An 18,517-nucleotide genomic window follows, 5' to 3' on the forward strand; every position below is an offset into this window, starting at 1 on the left:
TAGGAGAAACAAAGTTAGAACAGGTGGACAGTTTCAAGTGCTTAGGATGTATATTCTCACAGGATGGCAACATAGTGAAAGAACTGGAAGCGAGGTGTAGCAAAGCTAATGCAGTGAGCGCTCAGCTACGATCTACTCTCTTCTGCAAGAAGGAAGTCAGTACCAAGACTAAGTTATCTGTGCACCGTTCAGTCTTTCGACCAACTTTGTTGTATGGGAGCGAAAGCTGGGTGGATTCAGGTTACCTTATCAATCAGGTTGAGGTTACGGATATGAAAGTAGCTAGGATGATTGCAGGTACTAGTAGATGGGAACAATGGCATGAGAGTGTGCACAATGAGGAAATCAAAGAAAAACTGGGAATGAACTCTATAGATGTAGCAGTGAGGGAGAACAGGCTTAGATGGTGGGGTCATGTTACACGCATGGGAGAAGCAAGGTTACCCAAGAGACTCATGGGTTCAGCAATAGAGGGTAGGAGGAGTCGGGGTAGACCAAGGAGAAGATACCTGGATTCGGTTAAGAATGATTTTGAAGTAATAGGCTTAACATCAGAAGAGGCATCAATGTTAGCACTGAATAGGGGATCATGTAGGAATTTTATAAGGGGACTATGCTCCAGACTGAACGCTGAAAGGCATAATCAGTCGTAAATGATGGTGATGATGATGATGATGATGATGATGATGATGATGATGATGTCATTTCCTGTATTAATGAAGTACATCAGGTGTCACATAATAATATTATTTGTTGCCTACGAATTGGTCATAAGATTTCCAAGGCACATGGCGAATATTAATTTCCTTTCTGGCCATTATTGTATTTCAAGGTGAACTCTGCTGCAGACACCGAGATTGATCACCGTGTACTTACGGAAGGCCTTTGGCGAAGAAAATGAACGGAGCTTTTAAAAATGTTGATTAAAACGTTCTCCAGAGAACATTTATTCAAATCTAATAGTACGATATATGATTACACGAGAAATAGATGCAAACTAACAGATTACATAAAAATATGCCTCGTTCAGTTGCTGAAACTGTAAGACGAATGAATGACCCAATGACAAATCGAACTTAGGAAGAAACCATTTGTAGTATGGAGCAGTATAACAGGTGAACGTGAGCAGAGAGAGCTACAAGATTTTATAAATTAACCTGCTAACAGTTCTACGCATCTTTTTGAAGTTGTGTTCGAAGTGTTATGGTATATATAACGTTACTAAAACGTCATACGAAAAGTGGTTGCTCAAACTGAAACAAGCTTCAATTGTTGGAGAAAATAGCGAAAAGGAAAACACATTGAGCTAAATGACATCAGTAACGGTCAGAAAACCGCAAGTAAGTGCATACACAGTATACACAGAAATTATCGATCGGCCGCCTACTCGCAGTAGAGCAATGAAATCAGCTCTTTCGAGAAAAAAAATCAAAGAAAGGAAACCGCATTACATAGTAATATCTGATTACAGCCATTCACATTCCTTACTCAGAATTTGTATGTATCAGAAGTTGTACCTCTCAGAATTTGGATGTATCAGCAGATTACTACTTTGTCACTACTTACTTTCTGCTTTATACAACGTATTTATCTCTGATATTTGATCACTTAATATTAGCAGACTTACCTCACTGGAGATTACTGTGAAATACGATTGATAGTAAACTAATATGTGATGAAAACACAACGTTTCTCGATATGAGCTCGGTTTGTACTAGCAATTATTGTCGATTACGGGGGTAAGTCCTAGGATTTCTCCATGCTGCTGGGTTCACGACAAACTGCTAGCCTTCTCATCGCACTCTGCGCATGGGAAGGTAAGAAAACATTAGAACCATGCAACAACTGCGCGTTCATTTGTTCCAGCCGTAAAGACATTCTACTACGTAGTTCAGAGATAAGTCTTCGTGATTTTTGACTGAGCTTAAATCCGTTTTAAAGAAAACCTGTTCGCTACGTTTACAGGCGACGTATTTTCTGGAGGACGAAAACACAGTTTCGGAAACCGTTTTTCGTTGTCGCGCTTACATGTTGCGGCATGAAGCGGATTTCCTAGCCTAGTCAAATTTGGCGTCTAGAAGACAGGTGTTCCAGTTTATCATTTAGTCAGCACAATCGCTATTTCTCATCAGTTGATTATTAGAGACAGACAGCTTAATGGGTAGTCCAGTATTTCCACTTCTCCTTCACTGTGCGAAAACTCCCTCCGTCCGTATTAGCTGGTATTTTTCAAAACCAAGGCCTAATGTGATAGCCCAAGCACGTTTCAAAAATGTTTAAACATTTCCAATGTAGCGAAAATAGATTGTGGTACTTGAAAACCGGCAACTGCAGTCGGATTTCCAGAATCGATTTTAGTGTTTATATGACTAAGCAGAAGCGATACTGGCAACTTGGCTTACGAAATCCTGTTTTGGAAGCCCCATGTAAACATAGTGGTTGGGAAATGAAAACACCAAAAATTAACCGTTTGGTTCAGCGCTCAAGTGAGGATTCATGTACTGAGCTATGTGCCACATGTCACCGCATTTGAAGAAAGGAACCTGCCAGATGCTGAGAAATTATATTTATGACATGGACCCAAAAGTAATTCAAGGGAAAAGTAAGCAAAGGCATCGATAATACGGGCATATCTGAAAGGACTATCCGCTGAAATACATGAAACTTTGGTATACACAGATCAAAATTGAAGCTGTGAATGGCGGACGAAGCACGAGAAGCCTTCAGATTTATACGTCAGTTACGAAGTTATAGAAGTACTGTCATTAAACGGAGTAGCCCAATGACTGGAGGTCACAAAGGAATGCAAATACTACTTCAGCCATCATGATTCAGGTTGAAATGGTTCTCGTGGATCATTGAACTTGAATGCCAGAATTATTCCTTTTGGATAGAGTTGACTAAACAGTTGTCTGTTAACTAAGTTAAAGATTTTCTTTCTCTACCGCATATTCTTTGTGGTTAGTAATAACTGTTACATGTGATGTGATTGGCCGATAGTGAACACTCCTATCATTATATTTCATTACATCTTTTTGTAGGTAATGTACTGTACTGAGTGGATCTTGCTTTATGCAACGAAACAAGCTGTTTCTACGCACCTGGGCGTCACATACCTATCAATACTAGCTGTACCTTTTACTTAAATAAAACGACGAAAAAATGTCGTTTCTTTTTATTAAAACCTTACCATTGTTGCATATTACCACCGAAAACAAGTGGAAATTAGTCAGGAGTACCGTTGAGAGATCAGTATGATTCTTCAGCCCTACAGTTTCAGACAGTCTTGTCGGGTATCGTAGCTGAGATTCATAAAGTACCTGGATTCTGAAGGCAAGATGTAAATCTGTTTCGCAGAACTGATGATCGAAAAATGGTACAGAAGTTACAGACAAGCCATTGTCGTATTATACCCCAGTCAGCGGGTTCTTTAATAACATTTATCTTCAAAAAGAAATCTAGAACAGCAACACAGAAGAACTGCGGAGGTATTACAGCGACTCAGATTGAGACACTGTATTGTAGATCAAAACTCATTAATAAACTGCCAGTAGCTACAGAGCTTAAAATTGAGAATCTACCGTGTTAAACAATTCAACGAGTCCCCCGCATGAGCAACAATCGGCAACCTCGTTACCTAACAAGGTTGTGAAATTACGCAACATTAACTCGAGCATTCTATTTTCACTGCATTTTCGAGCTATTTTCGCACATTGTGTTAAAATTGGTTCATCTTCTGTTCACCAGACTTTTGTGTGCACTTGATGTCCTGAATACATACTCCAAGACGAAATAAAAAAAGACACGCACCATTAAGCACTTATCCGAATGGGATAGAAATCTGTAGATGTGATGTTCATGTACAAACTAACGATTCAGTTCTACGCAAACCGTGTATTTAATTCAAGAAAACGAGCTTCACAAATTGTACAAGTTAAAAACGCGTTGGTCCTCCTCCGGCCCTTATGCAAGGTTCGCAGGAGAGCTTCTGTAAAGTTTGGAAGGTAGGAGACGAGGTACTGGCAGAAGTAAAGCTGTGAGGACGGGGCGTGAGTCGTGCTTGGGTAGCTCAGTTGGTAGAGCACTTGCACGCGAAAGGCAAAGGTCCAGAGTTCGAGTCTCGGTCCGGCACACAGTTTTAATCTGCCAGGAAGTTTCAGTATGGAAGCTGTTTATTATTTCAAAAGTGATCGCCATAACTGCTGATGCGTTTATCTCTCTGTGAGATAAGACTGCCAATGCTTGCATGGAAAAATGTTTGAGATTGCCTACAGAACCACAATTGAACACATGCATGCACCTCTTCGTACGAAACAAATCGATAGCCACGTATGTCTTTGTTCAGGGCTACAAATATATAGAAATCGCAATGCGCTTCAGGCGAATGCCAGAATGGTTCCTTTGAAAGGGCAGGGCCCACTTCCTTCTGCGTCCTTCCCCGATTCGATGGGACCGATGACCTTGCTGTTTGGTCCCTCCCTCAAATTAAAAAAAAAAAAAAAAATCATATCTAAGCACTATGGGACTTAACATCTGAGGTTCAAATGGCTCTGAGCACTATGGGACTTAACTACTGACGTCATCAGTCCCCTAGAACTTAGAACTACTTAAATCTAACTAACCTAAGGACATCACACACGTCCATGCCCGAGGCAGGATTCGAACCTGCAAACGTAGGAGCAGCGCGGTTTCGGACTGAAGCGTCTAGAACCGCTCGACCACAGCGGCCGGCCCCCAAATCAGACAACCAACTAATCTTGCCAACTGAGACAGCTGTTTCCAGCAGGATTCTGCTTGGAGTCCTATCACAGGGAAACTTTGCACCCTGCGGAGCCGGCGCCGTTCCCCGATATACCGCGTGAAGACGATCGATGTGACAGACGAGGCGAGTTTCCACCCCGAAGGGCGCTTTCAGGTAGCGTGTAGACTGGCAGTATAAGAGCTTTTCTGGATCCACCATTAATGTGTCGGCGGCGTTTTAAAGAGGGGAGCTCAGTGTGCCGTCGGCAGTAAGCACCTGAAGATGACTGGGAGACTGTGACGAAATACTGTCGCAGCAAGTTACTGACACTCTGCAGTTAGGCAGAAATTTTATGAAACAACCTACACGCTGTGAAAGTTTCAGGGTTCATATTTTCATATTGTAACAATTTTAATTCAACTTCATTTAAAATGAATAAAATTTCAGTTTATGGAGCTTTAAGTATGTGAACGTATTCTGCAAAAACGGACAACAAATACGGAAACGTGAAGATCGAAATTTGTTTGTATAGAATCATTATCTCTTATGAGAAACAAAATTAACTTTTCTACTATAGGTCAAAACTGCTTCAAATGTTGTTAAATAATGACGAAAATATTCGATACGTTATCGTAAATAAACACCATAATAAATATTTACGACTTACTTAATTTGAAACGTGTATCGACTACTGCTATATGAAAATCTCAGGCTGTTACATTACGGTATACGAGGGAAGGCCAAAGACTTAATCAACATGCGTAGTGTACTTGTACGCCTGGCGATGCGATGAATGACTGATGCACCGAACACCGGATTTTTCATTTTAATTTCTTTTATTCCCTCGCTAATAAGGAGAGTTACATCGCCAGTTTTCAGCCAAGAGCATTTATACAATACAAAGACAACTTCCTAAAAATATATGTAATACATCTACATGTTTTTAAAATTATTAAAACAGGTTTTAATACATTAAACACTAAGTTAACTAATTTTATCTCAAAATACTATCAACGGACGATTGTCTTTACAAAAATTGACCATTTCATTTAACTGAAAATGAAGGAAAATAAGAAGTCGGTGGAAAGGTTTTTGGAGTGTTCTGGAAACGATGTGGGATGGAAGAGTTGGAAGAAGACCCGTAATCGAGTATTTTGAAAATTTGGGAGCAATGTGATTGTGGCGGTGGGGGATGGGGGTAGGGGGCGAGGGAAAAGCGGGTAACGGGAACCCTGATAGACAGGAATGGAATGGTCTGTTGAAGCAGAAAAGATGGGGGGCACCTCTCTGGGCACATTTCATGGCCACGGGGAGACAATTAAAGTTTAGCTGGAATAGGCAGTGGGTAGTGGGTATGTGTAATGTTGGAGGGGATTTGTTGATGCAAGGGTGTCAGAGTAAAAGGATTAACAATGAGGGTTGAAACAGTAGGAAGGTAGGCGCCAAGTTAATTGCTGGTCTAGGATATCCGAAGATCGCTGGTGTGAGAGAGAAGTAAGTTGAGTTCCCATAGGATCCTAGTGTGGATGGGTAGCAGATACGGTAGGGGATGCAGAGTTCTTCGCAGTAGAGGATTTGAAGGACTGGAAACCCAGGCGATGTTGTCACAAGAGTATTGGTCAGATTAAGGATTCGTTGGCGACAAATATGGCGGAGGGATGCAATCCCTACCTTCGGCATAGGTGAGGAGGGAGATTCGCGGATGAAATAGTCGCTCATACAACTATTATGGACCAGAGGTCGGGAATGTATCGGAGTAAGACTGCCCCGTCCAAGCACGCAATCACGGGTGTGCCACAAGAACAGGCAGGCGATGGCGGGGAGGCAAGGTGCAGCGAAACTCGCAGCTCCGGCTCTGCCCGTCCACTGCGTCACTCGCAGTCCTGGTGCGAGAAAACGAGTCGGCGACGCGAGCGCAAAGTGCCACCGGTGCGTCGACACACGGCTGTTCACATATTTGTCGCGTCTGAGCCGACCTGTTGCTCCGAGATCTCCCAGTCCCCATGCAGAGACACCCAGTAGTGTCGGCATAGCTTGTTTTTCCATCAGCTGTTGGTAACACTGCTCTCACAATTGTGTTACGCCGTCACTGTTTTCGGCTAAAAGCAAACCGTGTTTATTTCTGTGCTGCTGCTGCGTGAACGTAAGTCCTCAGCGCGACAAGGCTCAGACTGGTATTTCATTCCCCGTCTCCTTGAATAAAAGTCCATGTCTTAATAGCGACACCGCACTTTCAACCAAAACGTAGTCAAACCGGCGTTCGTTGTGTATATCGCGTCTTATCCACTGGTTATTTGCGTTAGGTGGGTCGTTCTTCATCTTTTTCCTGGCGCTATCCCGTGTCCTCACAGGGTCGAGGTTTTAGTTTCTGATTTTGCAGTGTTATTGGTAGGGAATGGCGGATGCCGCTCTTGTCGCTGGCCTCTTTCCCACCACTAAGGATGAAATTTCTGTACCACCTTCTGGCCACGTCTAACGATAGTAATTCATGTGAACGTGTAAGTGTTGTTTAAATGTCGAAGACTCTTGTGAGGGGGGACGTGGGGTGCCAGCCCGGTATTCATCTATTCGGATGTAGTGAACCGGCTAAAAGCCGCATCCGGGCTGCCTGGCGCACTGGCCCTCGTCGTTAATCCACGGGGCGAATTCCGTCTGGAGTCGGCGCGCCTCCGCCAATTCCGCAAACGGCGTGCTGACGCGCGCACCCATTCTCGTGCGGTTTTTTTTATGTATCGTCAACGTCAATTTTTCCGTCAATGGCGGTGACTAACTGGCGATGGTTAATGTTGTGTTTAATACCGTGCCACGTTGATCAGCGAACCGATTATTCATTAAGAGCATAAACTTCTCCTAAAACGTTTTCCTCTAGCCTCATAAGATGTATAGTTAGTCTTTTTTATGGTAAACGTCTTCCCAAATGTGAAATCACACAGGAGACTTGTGTCTACAGCCATCTGTGTAGCCCAGCATTCTCAGCGCACTTCACAAGAGCGCGCTGCCTCCAGCCGTGAGCGGTACGATGCGCCTTCTGCACTCCGTTCATCTGCCAGCGAGTCTCAGTGCATCAGATCAAGGCGAGGCCTCAACAGAAGCTGACAGTGCGCGCGCGGAGGATAGGCAGCACGCCAGCCCGTCCACCGAACTCCCGCAGCAGACGCCACACCGACTTCATCAGAACACTGTGAGATACAAAACACTGAAGATCCGCGTCTCAGTTGTCACACGCGGACAACTTCAGCTGATGATTCACTGTCCACAAAATATTTCTAACTCCTACCCCGAGGAGAATGCAACGGCACTGCGCTGCTATTTCTGAGACAACTGGGACGCCTATACCGACCCAGATGCCAGACAACCGTTCCCGCACAATTCTTTTGGCATCTAGAAGTTGGTTAACAACAAAAGTACTAATTCCTTATTCCATAGTTTGCGAAGAAGTTTGGCAAGGCAACATCTGTTTCTCTTCAAGTTTTCCCTAGCTTTTTGCGCCGTCATCGTCTTCATCGTGGTCGTCGTGGTCGTCGTCGTCGTTGTTGTTTTGCTTTCGGTCTTGACCCAACACATTCGGCGATATCCTTTGTCATGTTAAAATCACGTGTTAAATAGCTTAGTTCTTGTTTACTAAGCAGCTTTGGCGCAAAATCATCTTCCAACTGAAACCCTCAGCTGCCGGCAGGTGTTGTTGATATACCTCGATGTGGACTGCTGAAAATGTGTGTCCCGACCGGGACTCGAACCCGGGATCTCCTGCTTACATGGCACACGCTCTATCCATCTGAACCACCGAGGACACAAATGATTAGCGCGACTGCAGGGACCTATCACTTGCACGCTTCCCGTGAGACTCACATTCTCAACTGTCCACAATTCTACATATGTAATGTAATATACCTCGGTGGCTCAGATGGATTGAGCGTGTGCCATGTAAGCAGAAGATCCCGGGTTCGAGTCCCGGTCAGGGCACACATTTTCAGCTGTCCACATCGAGGTATATCAACAACACCTGTCGGCAGCTGAGGGTTTCAGTTAGTCATCATTTTATTCCAGGGAAAAGCTGCACGGTCATCAACAGTATTCTGTTCTTTCGAGAACAGTTACTGTCTTCATAAATCATCTTCCGCCTTGTAATCACCACCATAATCACATCTATTATGGTGTTTTTGGAGATCTAAAATCTCCATACGGAATTAACTTGGATTCCGGAAACAGAGATATTGGCGAATCTCAACTCGCCCTTCATGAGATGCACAACGCTGTAGTGCTCACCTTGAAGCAGTGTTCCTCGACTTCAAGAAGGCATTTCACACTGCCCCGTACTGCAATTTAGCGAAAAAACAGAAACTTACTAGTACTGAACGAGATTTATGACTGGATTCTACACTTCTCGCAGATAGAACTCACCATGTCACTCATAAAGGAACAAAATCTGTAGATGTAGAGACAACTTGAGGGGTATTCCCTGGAAGTGTGGCAGTACTGTTAGTCTTCAAAACTGATATGAATGATCTAGCATAATGCTTCGGAAACTATTAAAGGCTCTTCTCAGTAGATAGGGTTGTTTATAAAAAGGTAGCAACGCCAGGCGACAGTAATGATATGCAGAAGGCTCTACAGTGGATTCATGAATGGTGCAGGGACCGGCAGTTGACGCTGCACGGAAAGAAGTCTAGCATATCGCGCCCAGATAGGAAAAGAAATCCCACTTGCTGGAAACTATAATTATGGTAAAATATCTAGGAATACCTATCCGGAATAACCCTAAGTGGAATGACCACATAAAACAGACAGCAGGAAAAGCAGGTGCCAAACTAAGATTCATAGGAATAATTTTAAGGATTATTATCCTACCTTATCTCCTAGCTAGATGGAGATGATCCAACGAAGAGTGGCGCGTTTCGTGACGGGACCGTTCAGTCGGCGCGAGTGTTACACAGATGCTTAACAAACTATGGTGATACACACTAAAAGAGAGGCGTTGTGCATCACGAAGAGGCTTACAACTGAAATTTCAAGAGTACTTTCCAGAAAGAGTCAGAGAACAAATGACTTCCTCCACAAACGTCTCGCGGAATGATTACATCTACATGTAGAGCTACGTGATTACTCTGCTATTCACAATAAAGTACCTGGCAGACGGTTCAATGAACCACCTTCAAGCTGTCTCTCTACCGTGCCACTCTCGAACGACGCGCGGGTAAAAACGAGCACTTAAATTTTTCTGTGCGAGCCCTGATTTCTGTTATTTTATCGTGATGATCATTTCTCCCAATGTAGATGGGTCCCGACAGAATTACAAGGAGAAAATTTAAAAAAGTAAAGCTAATACAAAAGATGAGCGACAATACTTCTTCACACGTTCCATTCACGAATGGAACAGGGAAGAGCGGGTCAATTAGTCATCAGTGGCACCAGGAGTACCCTCCACCACACATAGTTAGGTGGCTTGCGGAGTACTGATGTAGATGTAGATGCAGGTCATGTTCATTTTCTGAGCTGCTCTCCTGTTACATATCTTCAGGAACGAAAGGTGAATTTGGAATAGGTAGAAATTAACTACACGTAACTGGTTGTAAGACCGAAGAAATATTGTGACTGTTTACATGCTCCTGGGTCTTTGCGTTATGACCTGTAACGCTAGCCGTACAAAACTAATAAACAAGTAAATGTTTCCCCGACTCCCTCCAAACCATGGGAATTGCAAATGGCATTGACTTCCGCTTCCCATTCTCCACAGTCTCAGTCCCTCAACACATGTACGAGATACCTTGCAGGGTGCACAGCTTTTGACTTAATCAACAGGCCTTACACCAAAATTCGCTTTTAATAGATATTTTTCACGAATTGAAGAAGTAATAGAATACTTTTGGATTATGCAAACGCTTCAGGGAACTTATTTCTTAGAAACTGCGAAACTATATTTAACAGCACAAATATAACTTCACAACACTACAACATGTTACCAAAGAACTATAAAGTATCCAGCCTAAAAACCAAACAGATGTGACAAGTTTTGCCAAAAGTCCCACGTTGTTACAAAAAAATTTTCCTCTGTGGAAATTAGGTTTAAATGAAAGGTGGGTTTCTCGATTTGTGAAAAAACTGTACGTGATAGGAAAAAGCTAAACAAATCTGAAATTAGTACATAAAAGTTCTTCAGAAACAGCGAAAATTACGCAAACGTCAAAATTCATGTTGTTTACTGATAATCAGTGATTATCAATTTTTTCACACTTCATGCCACCTATTTAAAAATCTTAACTTCTGCAACAAAATTGAATTTGACCGAAAAAGTCGACTGCAAGGAAATTAACTGCATGTAGGTCAGTGTGTAATCACTATCACCGCAGATGTGTTGCGGCTTCGGGCTGCTTAATGTGCTGGACGGCAGTCGACCAGGTCAGAGCTCAATCCAGCAATGGGAACACCCAGCGATGCACGAGCAACGGGATTCAGCCTTCGCCAGATCTCCGCGACTCGCACGTAAGAGAGAGACTTCCTACCTCGTTTTGGAATGAAGTGTAACTATGATAAAACGTTAATCCATGATGAAAAAGACCGCTTCAGTTATATGATAAATCTTTATTTATGACACAACTAGTTTCGCGGATTTAGCGCCAAGTCTTTGGGGATACATCTGATATGCAAACAAGAGTAAAACGAATGAAAATATTGTTCCGGTTAAAATGTAGTTCATCCATACACACTGTTGTATATGAGAACTTCTCCAGACATGAACCCTATTGAACATGCCTGGGATTGAGTGAAAAGGGCTGTTTATGGACAGCGTGACTCACCAACCACCCGGAGGGATCCACGCGGAATCGCCGTTGAGGAGTGGGACAATCTGACCACCAGTGCCTTGATTAACTAGTGGATAGTATGCCTCGACGAATACAGGCATTCATCAATGCAAGATGACATGCTACTTGGGTATTAGAGGTACCGGTGTGTACAGCAACCTGAACCACCACCTCTGAAGGTCTCGCTGTATGGTGGTACAAAATGCAATGAGTGGTTTTCATGGGCAATAAAAAGGGCAGAAATGAAAGTAGTGATACAAGAGTCTTATAATGATTAACAGTTCAAGAACTCAGGCACAGAACGGAAGAGTAGACAATTGCAATTTCAGGGACGAATGTCAAATAACTTCGTGTAAAAACTGTTTAAAATAGGGCACAGACATATGTATTAGGTTCTTGTATTTAAGAAGTCGAAGTCTGCGCTATCGCAACATTCCAGTGCCCGTTTCCCTTATCGGGATCGGCTCCGACACTCGTTCAGTGCAGTTCGTGTAGGTGGTGCTTGCGACCTCACGTTGATACGATGTTACGCCTTTAGTTTGTCTATATAATGTTCTTTTATCTATATTAACTTTCTGTAAGCTGTATTTTACTCAGACCTTCGTTGCCTATCGCACAGTCATATACAGTACGCTCCACTTTGCGATTTACTTTAGCTTGCCAGGGTGAACGTAGTTTTCACCATCTACACATCCATTTCTGTTCGTTTTTACATCCATCTGGTTTACCACTTCATCCTTATTCTAGATGTCTTGTATCCTGATGATGATCCCTGCATTTTACGCTATTTTAAATTTTACTGCCGATTTCTCAACGGTTGAACGTTTTTATCATAACTGGACAAAGAAAGTTGGGTCATCTACCGGTGATCGTTAGATGAAATAAATTTCGAAACTTTTCATGGATAGCTTCGTGTACGGTTGAACTACATTTTGACCGAAGCAAGATCTTTATTCGTTTCACCCTTCTATACATACTGATATATCCCTGAAGAGGTGACTCCAGTGTCAGGATACTAGTTGGATCATAAATGAAGATTTATCATGCAATTGAAGCGGTCTTTTCCATCATGGTTCAGTTCTACAGCTATGGATGACCGCAACACGAAATTTGTTAAACCTTAAAGTGATTATATACTGCACCAAGTACCGTACAGGCGGCAATGTTCTGGGTGCCGCTGCTCAGTTTGTGTGTCGCTACAAGCTGTATGGCTGGCCGTTTGTCCGCTGCCGTGACAGCGGTAGGAGAGTGGAGCGGCGCCTCCGGTGGCTGCAGAACCCCGCGCCCATCCCGGCCGGGGCAGATCTCCGCAGACAGCGATGAATGGCTCGCCTCGCTCGGCCATTAATCTGCTCCAATTAACCGAGCCAGCGGCCGGCCTAATGCGAGCTGCGTGGCAGCCCGGCACTTAGCGGGCACTGCAAATCCAGACGTCTCTATTTAACCATCACCGAGAACAAAGTGCGACAGAGTGCCTCTGTCACAATTTCGCTGTTATTATTTTTGTCGGCCGTTTGTCAAGTTGGCGTAAAGTCAGCGGGCAGTGGAAAAAAAAAAAGCGGACTGACGGCGCTATCTGACTGGTCCCCTCTGGCGCGGCGCGGCAGCAGCCGTAGTGCGCAACGCGAAAACTCGGCGCGCTACCTTACGTATGTACTCAACCTTCAAAAGTTGCCAGCACACTCAGAGCAGCTTGTGTATCTAAATCTATTGCTCGTTGAACCGTGATTTATTTTCAAAGAATATTCTTAAGAATTTATTTTATTTACTAGCGATTCATCAGGAACATTAACACATTTAACCACACTATGTAAGCATGGAAGTAGTTGCCAGGGAGTAACTGATGAAATCATAACCAAATTACTTTTAACAAATGGGAATTTTATTCATTTTAACAGTGCCTAAAACAGTTTTTAAAAGAAACAGATTTAAAATTATAATCAGAAAGCACCCTCTAAATATCAAAGTTAAAATTTATTCAGAGGCAGAAAGAAACAAGTTTTGACTGTATGAGCTATCGGGCAGAGAACCTTGCCGCTCCCTTTTGACACGGCAGTAGTTACGACCGCTCACAACAGCCTCTGAAAGACTACACTGGTGCCAATCTGCAACACACCAGATAACTTTAAGAGTTTTAACAATTTACACAAGCACACAATCTATGCACCCCCCCCCCCCCCGGTAGGAGGGATGGAAATGGTACAAAACACTAAAACACTAACAATTAAAATATTAACCTTGCCACCGAAGATACAACTTGATTTTAACTTCTAAGAAAAGTCTTACGGTGAAAGGGTGGCAACTTTATATACTGTATATACTAGAATGATCATTTAAATAAAAGCCCATGAAATGCAATCTTATATAAAATTCTACAAGGTTGGCCAAAAAATAGTTAAGATGCTCTACAGTACACAGATACCGCCTCTCAAGATCACAGGCAATAATATCAAAGTTTCCAAAGATCAAAACATGTTTCAGGTATTTCGCCGTTACACTCCAAGCAATAAATTCGTTAACACACCAAATCCGACAAACATGACAGAGGCAGCTACTAACGTACGGTAGATTGATAGGGAGATTACCGAACAACCCGAACCGCAGGTTGCTCTAACCCACCCCTACTCCACAAGGGAAAAACGGACCACCCAATTTATAAGTATCCACCTTCCCGCGGGTGGGCAAACGGAGAAGAATGGTGGGACGCCCCCAAAGCAAAACGGCTGGTGACCTCACCAAGAAAACAAGTAGAATTTAACAAGAGTAAATCAATCAACATATCACCAATCACTTAACTTCTAATAAACTGCGATTTCTCGAGAAGACCTGGCGCAGCACCCCCAAATCGCTCTCCCAAACCGTCCGCTGCCAGCCGCTTCAACGGACGCAGGAAGGCGCGCCGATCTCCCGTCACACGGCGTCGCAGCTCGCACCGGCAAGACTGATGTCGTGGGTTGACTCATGTTGCTCTCGTGTTGACCGCGAAGTCACTACCCCTCGCTATATGCCGCGGAACACTGGACTGAAGTGGCGACCTCACATGCGCCGACGCTCAAGTCATTTTGTGTCTCAGTGCGCGACCGACCAACCGATCGATCCAACCTCCAATGACCATTGCCTGAGCAAACTCGATCAGACTGGCGGCCTAACGCGCAGACTCAGATGCAGGAACTAAACCCCCACCGGGCGACCACTCGCCGAGTTCTCTTACTGGCGGAGTGGAAAGACTCTCATTTTGCCGGCTTTAAAGGTTGATCCGAACGACAGACAGACACTAACTGCCTAACAAATGCGGACGAGACAGACTAGCAAGCTGGGGACCAGAGACTGACCCAGACTGACCAACTGGCGAGCTCATAGCGCCCCTTAAATGCACGTGAACAGGCAACCTTTCCCCTTTTCCACCAGAGGGAGACACCAAAGCTGCGATTGCCACAGCGGCGCCATCGCCAGAAACGGAGGGCGACTGCTTCACACTACTACGCGTCGTGGCGCGCTCTTCAAAACAGGAATTTTTCCACGGCTTACTCATCTCCATAAATCACGAATAGCTTTACCAGCGGGAAAACGCTCCTAACGGAACACAACAAAAGGTACATATGCACCTGTTTTAAAAGACACTGAAAAGTGGGTTACCTGTTGCCTCATCCTACCTTCCTCAGATCCTTTAAAACATTTCCGTAGAATTTTGGCATGCAAGCACATTCGCACTCTTTTTAACATGCAACTAATCTCTCCCTTCCATAAGCTCCCCGAACTTTAGCTCTCTCACATCCACTAGTCCATTTATGTAAGTCGCTTATACCCATCCAATCCATCTGCCCCCTCTCAGTCACTCATTTCAGCCCAACTCATTGTCATTATCTGTTTGTCTCTCAAAACTGTTATTGTCTCCTGTCTGACAAAACCCTGTTCTACTATTACAGTCTCTTCTCATTGTCACTGTGTTTCTCTCTCTCTCTCTCTCTCAATGCTAATAGCTCATTCCTTTCTTCCCGCCGCGCGGTCTAGGGCGCCTTGCCATGGTTCGCGCAGCTCCTCCCCGTCGGAGGTTTGAGTCCTCCCTCGGCATGGGTGTGTGTGTTGTCCTTAGCGTAAGTTAAAGGTAGATTAAGTAGTGTGTAAGCCTAGGGACCGATGACCTCAGCAGTTTGGTCCCATAGGAACTTACCACAAATTTCCAAATTTCCTCCCTTCCCATTGCTGTCGTTTTCTTACTCTCACTATCTCTCTCCTCCTCGTTGTCATTGTCATACTCTGTCTTCGATTATCACTTACTTTCACCCACGCCCCCCCCCCCCCCCCCACACACACACACACACACACTCTTACTGCCATTGTCCCCTCCCTTCTTTGTGTACCACGACTACTGCCTACTATCTTGCAGTATTTATTACTTTTCCTTTTCTCACAACATACAGAAGTGTGAACATTTTCGCATATCAAAATATTTAGGGAAAACTTTGAAGATGCTGAGGAAGGTAAAATTAAACATCTGGTACCTGACTACTTAGTCTTCTAAAACAAGAGCATAGTAGCCTTCTCCGCTAGTTCCCTTCTTCTCCGTGCTACAGCAGGACTTTTCACCCACATAAAAGCAATATCGACGGTCAGTAAAATTTTGACTTTATATTTCACACTGGACTTCACTAGCACAAAAATTTTGCATGTGCTGCAGTACAATAACATGGTGTTCCCAGAACCCTTATGATAACACCTGACACACTTGGCAGCACGTTTCTCTGTGTTATGTCACTTTCTGAACTCTGTTTCCGCCTCACACCGGAATTGACGTACGGGATCTCAGGAACATGTAAAAATTCTAGCCCTTTGTTGTGCATGGACGTTTTAGAATCCGCAGCTCGGTTTTGTTACCCAAAAACCATGTTTTTCGGGTTTTATCAAGGACCGTCCATGAACTAAGTGGTGCCTCAATAAGCCCTTTAAAGCGCGCCGTAGGTCACTTATACTGCGCAAAGAACCAAGCGATTTGCTCCATTTGGTTAAGCCGGAGGAACTTTCTATTATTCGAACTCTGACCTTGTACTGAGGATAGTTACAGCAAAGTGAAAATTGCATTTGGTATAAAAATGGCGCCTCTCCCAAGCGCTGTCCAAAACACTTGACAAATCCTTTCTATCAGCGATAGGACTTGAGGTACGATCCCTGAAAGAAATCCGTTTATATGCGTAGCGTTTTGGAACATACTAAGGAGCTTACGCTCTCACATGCATACCGATTCACGGAATACGGAAATGTTTTTTCCTGTGGGAGGTGATCAAATAAGACGACCTGAACATCTGTCTGGAAGCTTAGAATTTATTTGCGATTTCGAACCCATTAAAGACGGAAAACAAGCTACGTCGTAAAGGGATATTTGCCTTGATCTTGCAGGATGAAGCGCCATAGCATGTGCTGGAAGTGATTCAGAGAAACCTTGGGCAATGGAAATGATAATGGGCTGACTTTTATTTCAGTCGGCTCTTTGCGAGTACAAATGCAGCACCGTAACCACTATATCTTTTCGCTCTATCGTTATGTGCTTCACTTCAACCTTTTAGACGAGACAGTCGTCAGACGGACGGATCACCATCAATAGTGTACCGAGACTTCACATGGTAGGTTCGGTATCTAAACCAGGATACAGGTTCAAAGTCTGGTGATGAGGAGCTTAACGGCACTATCTCCCCTCCCCTTGCCGGCCAAATACGGGCAGTGAAAATTTTTTCCATCACCCGGGTTCGAACCGGCTGGCAGTAGGTCGAGCACCACGCATAAGCGTGAGTTAGCGATGAGGTGGTCGTTTATGAAATATTTTACCAATCACAGTCATTGGAGGTCGATGTTAATTTTGGCCACGACGGACCTACTCTATGTTACATGTAGGACGCGCGTCTCTCTCTATCTCTCTCTCTCTCTCTCTCTCTCTCTCTCTCTCTCTCTCTCTCTCACACACACACACACACACACACACACACACACACACACACCAGAGTGCACATAAATCATTAACTTCTTAAGATGGTAGCAAGAACAGTAGGCCTTAACCATAGGCGGTGTTTTCGTAATAAGAATTTTTGTTCTTGAAACACCTCTGACCTCTTTGGGCTATCTTGTATTTAAACATTGCGCGTGCTGACAGTAAGAATAATTTTTGGAAAAGATGGTGTCAGAACGAATGCGTTGTTTCGAATATATGATAGTACCTCATCTGCTGAAGCACAGGTGGCACTGAATCACTTTCCTCAATTTAGCCTTCCTTACGTGCAGTATATAGAGATGGTGAAACTAAGATAGTAAAAACTAAACTCCGTCCGAACAGGCCTTGGAAGGCCCAACGGTACAGACCGGCCGCCTTGTCATCCTCAGCCCACAGGCATCACTGGATGCGGATATGGAGGGGCACGTGGTCAGTGTCCTGCTCTCCCAGACGTATGTCAGTTTTCGAGACCGGAGCCGCTAACTCAATAAAGTAGCTCCTCAGTTTGCCTCACAAGGGCTGAGTACACTACGCTTGCCAACAGCGCTCGGCAGACCAGATGGTCACCCATCCAAGTGCTAGCCCAGCCAGACAACGCTTAACATCGGTGGTCTGAAGGGGAACCGGTATTACCACTGCGGCAAGGCCTTTGGCAATGGAGATAAATAGCTGACCTAAAATTTGGAAGTATAGCAAGTAATTGGATTTTACGTATTCAGACTATACGGTATAGTAGCAAGCATAAATTATTAAATGTGTAGGTGATCTGGCATATACTGGGTGCGAAATTTGATTCTCGCAGAGGCCACTTAAGACAGCAACAATGGTTCAAGCCGAATTGAACATAGTCGAACAGAGTGTGGCTGACGGTTACGAGTAGTTCATTCCACGCTGCTTATCCTCCATTCCATGGTTCATGAATTCTAGTAGCTGGCGAATAGTCGCTCATCAGATGTTTTCAGTGTGTCGGAGATCTGGATAACATGCTCGTCATGG

Source organism: Schistocerca nitens, chromosome 2 (genome assembly GCF_023898315.1).
Source record: "Schistocerca nitens isolate TAMUIC-IGC-003100 chromosome 2, iqSchNite1.1, whole genome shotgun sequence".
NCBI lineage: Eukaryota > Metazoa > Arthropoda > Insecta > Orthoptera > Acrididae > Schistocerca > Schistocerca nitens.